Raw genomic sequence first — 6,766 nt, 5'->3', positions numbered from 1 at the left:
CCGTGCATGTTGTTTACCTGGAATTTAGTAAAGTATTTGACAGTTTCCCCACAGTATTATCCTGGAAGAACAGTCTCTTTGTAGCGTGGACATGTATACAGTTCACTTTGTGCAGAACTGGATGGATAGATGGGCTTAAAGAATCAAAGCAAATGGAGGTCAACACAGTTGGAAGTTGCTCATGAGGGGCATTACCCAGGTCTCAGTCCTGAGGACACTTTTTTTTAACATTTTTATCAATTACTGGGATAAGGGAATTGAGTACCCTGTCAGTAAGTTGGCAAACATTAGCAAATTGGAAAAGACCACTGTTCTGCTTGAGAGCAGGAAGGTTCTTCAAAGGGATCTGAACAGGCTAAGTTGATGGACCAAGTCCAATCACATGACACCCAGCAAGGGTCACAACCCCCCCCTCCCCACATCAGTACATGCTTGGGGAGGAGCGGCTGGCCCAGCAGAAAAGAACCTGGAGGTGCTGGTCAACAACCAGCTAAACATGAGCTGGCAGTGGGTCCAGGTGGCCAAGAAGATCAGTGGCATCCTGGCTTGTGTCATGAACAGTGCAGTAAGCAGGACCAGGGAATGAATTGTCTCCTCATAGAGGTGAGATCCCATGTCAAGTACTCAAAAACTGTTTTGGACCCCTCACTATAAGAATATTGAGTTGCTCAAGGGCATAGATAGGAGAGCAATGAAGCTGGTGAAGGGACTAGAAAATAAAACTTAGGAGGAGCATCCGAAGTTCTCGCTTCTACCAAGGACTTTCTACAGTCATTTAATTTGCCCATTGGTGTTGATTATTACCAATAGGTGGCTTTCTTATAGAGCTCTTGGACAAATGAATTAACCTTTCCCTTACAGTTTAACTAGTAAAGCATTTATGCTATTGATGGTTAGAGGCTTAAACTAAGCTCTTCTGTGCAACTTTAATGGACGTATTCAAGGTTGGATAATCCTGCTACTGTGGAAATTGACTTCTCCTGACCGGAAGTAGCATATAATAGGAAATCCTGACATCTGGAACTGTACATCTGGTAACCGTGTCTCTGAACTAAGAGACCTTATCAGCCTTTCACACCAAACTGTTATCAACTTCCTTGTGTTACGTTCTTTCTTTACAAGGTGTGATTACGTCTCTCATTTCTGTACCATTCAACATGATCAACTATAACAGCTGATTACCTGTAATACAGAGAAATTTTTTAAATATTCCTGGTGCTTGTGAAAAGTTGAGCAGTTTAGAGCGAGTAGCTTCTTGCTTGTTCAGAATTTTATGACTGTAGAGAATATTTAATTTGAGCTAATAAAAAGAGCAAAAGATGAAAAAATCTCAGTCAGACCTTACTCCAACCTCTTCCAGGGATAGAAAGATGCAAATTCAAATCTATTTGATATGAGATTTCTTGCATGAAGGGAATTCTACTTTAGAACTCTAAAGGATTCTGTGTTTGATGCTGTCAATCATAAGACGACATACCCATTAAAGAATTCCTGCAATACCTTAAAGCAAGACAAGGCAATTGTTGAGACATAGCAGAATAAAAGGAGAGAAAAGGATGTCTCTGTTCTAACAGTTATAGCTATATATTCATCAAAACAAAATAGCTTTATTTAAAAAAAAAAAAAAAAAGTTTCAGCAGCTCTTCTTCCAAAATAAACCCTGTAAAGGCACCTCATTTTTATTTTTTTGATTGTTGAAACTTTCTTTTCAAGTCCTTCTTTGTGATCTTTTCTACTTAGCACATCCATCCCGAACCTACAGTTCTCTTCCAGGGTAACTCAGATTACAACCACAACATGGCTTGTATGTCTCATTCATCCTGCTCTCTCCTCTGCCTTCCAAGTCTTTTCAATCACTGCTGCTCTACCTTGAAAGCACTTTGCAACTGGAACTGTATCTTTACTTTCTGATAAACATGTAGCACAATGTTTGTTGGTGAAGAGCTGACACAGAAATGATGTCTGTGCTATCTTGTGGACAGCAAAAAAAAACCGAACTGTTGTTGTTCTGAATGCTGCTTACCAGAGAACAGGCCAAATCCTAATGATTTTTCCAGTATTTTGTGGGGCTCTTATTTCACCAAGCTTTCTGCTAAGCAAAGGAAAAAGTGGATCCCAAGTAGGTGCTGGTTGATTCAAGAAACAAGTACATTTCCTAAATGGACAAGTGCTTAATACAGAGGAAAGGAGTCACACGTACAGCATTCTGCTCACCCAAAATTGCAATAACTGATTCTGACTGTTGAGCCACAGAACCTTGAACTGACTGTTTTGCTTTCACTTCAGAGTCACAGGTAATTCACCTCACATGTTACCTTCAAGTACCCATGCCTTAACATTTCAAGAAATACCAAAGATAACTTTCCCTAACTCAATGTGTGTTCCCTGTACAGACATAGGGCATTTCACAGGAGTCGGTGGAACAGAAACATAAACAGACCCCAGTGCCCTGGTTAGGCCTCCAAACAGGAATGCCAAACACCTCCCCCTGCTCTCTGTCACTGATACCTTCTTCCCCATGGGTCACTGCTGGTGGCCACAGCTTTTAATCACACACTGGGCCTCCAATGATTTATCACCTCTTAATAGTTTTTGTACTGAAGATTCCCAGTTGGCAGCACTGGCTCCCTCTCCCCCACAATATAACACTACCCAAAGAGCTTCACATCCAAAGCAGGAAAATATACTGTCCGCATGAAGCTGAATTAATGCTGTTTGAGAAAGCTGTCTATTACTGACAACCATTTTAGCAAATAATTAGTGACAACATAAAAGTCTAGGAATTATACAAAGGTTATAAAGTTAAATGCTTGAAATCTAGCTTAATGTTTCCAACAGAGTGCATGATTATCTGTTGTTTCCTGAATAGTGCGTTTAAAAATATAGACAGTTGTACTTTTGATAAATTCTTGTTATGAGATTCAGCTTAAATTTCAGTCCTAAAATGCCTCAGTGGAACTTCCTTCCAACTGTCATGCACAGAAGTGTTGTATACAGGAAAATTCCAGCACTTATAAAGTGCCAGCATACAATGTGACATTTCTATCTCAGTAAATTACTGAGATTTGTCACAGAGGGAAATGCTGATGCACCATTTTTCATCCACAGGTCTCAAAACTTCCCAGCACTTACCTTCATTTTGAAACTGAGCTGACTTTCCAATTCACTGGGGAAGATTTTCACTGAGAGGGTGATGAGGTGCTGGAACAGGCTGCCGAGTGAAGTTATGATTGACCCATCACTTGGAGGTGTTCAAAGTGAGGTTGGATGGGCCCTGGGCAGGCTGACCTGGTGCCTGACCAAGCAGTAGGCGTTGGAACTAGATGATCTTTGAGGTCTCTCCAACTCAAGCCATTCTATGGTTCTATTCTGTGATTCACAGCGTGCCATCTTGTTAGAGTCCATGCCAAGCTGTCCTTAGACAAAAAAATCTCTGGGACAGAACTAGACACCTCTCAGGAGATACAAAATATTTCCACATGACCAAACTTATTGGGAAGGAACTTATTATTCCACTTAAAATAACAAGAAAACAACATGAGACCTTACCAAGTCTATGCTCCTGTCTCAGATTCTGGCAGGATCCTTCCCACTCAGTTGGCAATGATCTCTGCAGGTGGCAGTGTTGACAACAGTGGTGCTTCATCTTTCTCTGCTGGAGTTTGTCTAATGGATTCAAACAATCCATCTATCTCATTTTTCTGGAACACAGAGAAGTAGATAGTGGATAGCTTTAGTGGATTCTGAACACATACAGTTAACATACACATCATGCACTGGAACCATGTTACTTCAGCCTCTGGAGAAGCTTAACCATTTACTTGGATGGAAAGAAAAAAAAAGGTTTTTATTACAAATGGGTCATATTTTCCTTCTGCTTCTCCGCCACGCATCTCCAGTGCTCTTCAGTGGTGTAGTCAAAGATAACGATAGCAATAAAAAGAACAGGCTGAAAAACGAAAGGAATTAACACATTCCTGTGATGATCTTACACTCAGAAAACCCCAAAACAAAGCCGAAAAGGCAAAAAATTCCAACTTGTCACTCAAGGATCTAGTAGGGAGGCTACCTGACCGTGCATTTTGGTGTTCAGTAGCTTCATAGATTATAAACACTAAAAATAAAAATTAAGAATACATTATATAGCCAGTCACGTATTTTTCTGTACACATTGCATCTTCTCTGTCCCTTCCTTTTTCCTGTTATTCTTTTCTGCAATTAATTTATATAAATAGAAATAAGCTAAACAAAGAAGTCGGGAGAAAAGAGCACTTTGTCTTTATCCTTTTCCATGACATTTTCTTCATGAACTGAAAAAAATTCACCAAGGAAAAAAAAAAAAGGACATCCAGTTTTTCTGTGATCAATCTTAAAAAGCTAAAAGTTATCAATAGAAGCAACTATAATGTTTCAGGCTCCACAGCTTCTCCATACTTTTAGCAGAGTAACACCTTCAGCAATATGAGCACCCACATCCAGAGTCATGCGTGTGGTACACATCACCTGTTTCTCATCATAGAATGGCTTGAGTTGGAAGGGACCTCAAGCATCATCAAGTTCCAACCCCTCTCCCACAGGTAATGTTGCCAACTGCTATATCAAGTACTAGATTAGATTGCTCAGGTCCCCATCCAATCTGGCCTTAAACACCTCAGGGTATCCACAATCTCTCTGGGCACCCTGTTCCAACAGCTCACGGCTCTCAGTAAAAGACTTCCCCCTGACATCTAATCTAAATCCCCCCTTCCTTTAGTCAGTTTTCTCATCACTGTTGGATCACTCTACCAAGGCAGAAAAGATAATAACCAAGTCCAATTGAAGCACTGGCACAGGTTGGCAGAGGTGATGGGCGCCCCGTCCCTGGAGACATCGAAGGTCAGGCTGAATGGGGCTCTGAGCACCTGATCTAGTGTAGATGCTGCCATTCATTGCAGAGGAGTTGGACCAGATGGCTCTTAAGAGTCCCAGCTCAAACGATTCTATGATGACTTAATTGCTACAGAACAGTATACAAATAGCATTTTTTTTTATTATGTCACACAACTACTATTGCTCTATATAGTAACAGGTCCTTAACAAAAAGGTGTATACAAGAATGAGGGTAGGCCAGAACCCTCATAAAGCAAACTGATTCTTCATTATAGTTTTATCACTCACCATATACTGTTAAGGAAGTGCTAAAAGCTAAAGCTAGCACACAGGAGGTTTGTTTATTGCATTGTATGGATGAAGAAAGAAGAATTTCCTGCATATGACACTGAAGGCAGAGTGCACAAAAATTCCTCTGAAGTCTGCAGAGAGCATTGAACAGACCCTCCTCTGTATTAGCCTTTTTCTCGCATATCTGTGTTTTGAATTTTAACACAGCTGTGAAAGGAAGAAAAAAAAAGAAAAAAGCAACACCAATAATCTTGCCAATTGGGCATTCAAATGTCACACATAAAGGAAAGTTTGGTAAGGATATGATTTTGCTGTGGGCAATGATTTCGTCCAATGGCCAATGACATCACTCCCGGCGCTGTCTCCATCATTATTTTCCAGAACAGGATTCCTGTGATGACAGATTCCATTCCAAAACTCCCAGGCAGCTCTTTACGTAAATGTTAGCAGAACAAAAGCATTACATGAGATTTCCTCTCTATATCAAGCAGCATTTGATGTTCTCTAATCTTTACCTTGGGAAAAGCAATCAAGAACCATATGGACTGCAATCACACTGGATGTCCTGTCTCGTGGCTAAAACTATGAGTTAAGGAGCCTATACTGGACAGACAGGACAAAGAGAATAGGTTGTGTCTTTGTTTCCGTGAAGAGGGCAAGGATACTCCCAGGATTTTACACCATCACAGTTGCAGTAAACCATCGGTTGCAGTGCTCTCCATAGATTATTCTGGTGACTTAATACAGCCCAATGAGAAGTAGAGAAAAACATCAATGCTCTGATTAGAGAATCATTGAGTGAACAGAAAGATGCAACAAACAACTAACATTGTCTCTTATTTTTTTCAGCTTTAAAAATGCATTAGCTCATCTAAAATATTGACCATTGTTACGTGACCATCAACAGAAGTCTTGGAATTCACAGTGATTGACACTTGGAAGGAAGACTTCATTAAAAATTTAGAACCAGGATTTTCATACATTGTAACCAAATTTGACCCACTAGTTCAGAATTCGTACGTTCAAATAATTTAGCCCACTTTTAACTTTGGCTATAAGTTACACAATCAATATTTCTATTTTGTATGAAAACTTGGTCTTATTTGTATCTATTGCCAATCGCATTGTCTTATCCCATTTTCATGCTGTGTAAGTTAAAGGAATACTACAGAGACTAAATAGAAGAGTACAGAAACTAAAAGCAAAGTGATGGTGTTTGTTTTGACTTTTAACCGCAAGCAAAGTTCTATAACAAGAAAAAAGCATTACATTGCTCAGCATTAACGAGCATGTGCCTGCAAGTAAAAATAGTTTCACGTCTTGGGTAGCTTGAGAAGCAGACAAATACCATGGCTGCCTTTTTCTTCTTGATGTCTTTGTATAATTGATCGTGAGCTAGGAACTTAGCATTCCAGCAGAAGCCTGGATTAAAAACCTAGACCAACAACAGTCAGCCATCAATCTTGAGGCCATCTATCCTATCTACAGCCATTTGTATCAGCCATTAGCTGTGTAGTAACTCTTAAGACTCAGGCAAAGAGATCATCTTTCAAAGAGAACTAACACTCAGAGGATATCCCCATTCATTCCTTCTATTCTATTGCTA

This window comes from Tympanuchus pallidicinctus, unplaced genomic scaffold, assembly GCF_026119805.1.
Source record: "Tympanuchus pallidicinctus isolate F22 unplaced genomic scaffold, pur_lepc_1.0 scaffold3, whole genome shotgun sequence".
NCBI lineage: Eukaryota > Metazoa > Chordata > Aves > Galliformes > Phasianidae > Tympanuchus > Tympanuchus pallidicinctus.
The sequence above is the reverse complement of the archived record's forward strand: the minus strand, read 5'-3'. Positions refer to the sequence as shown.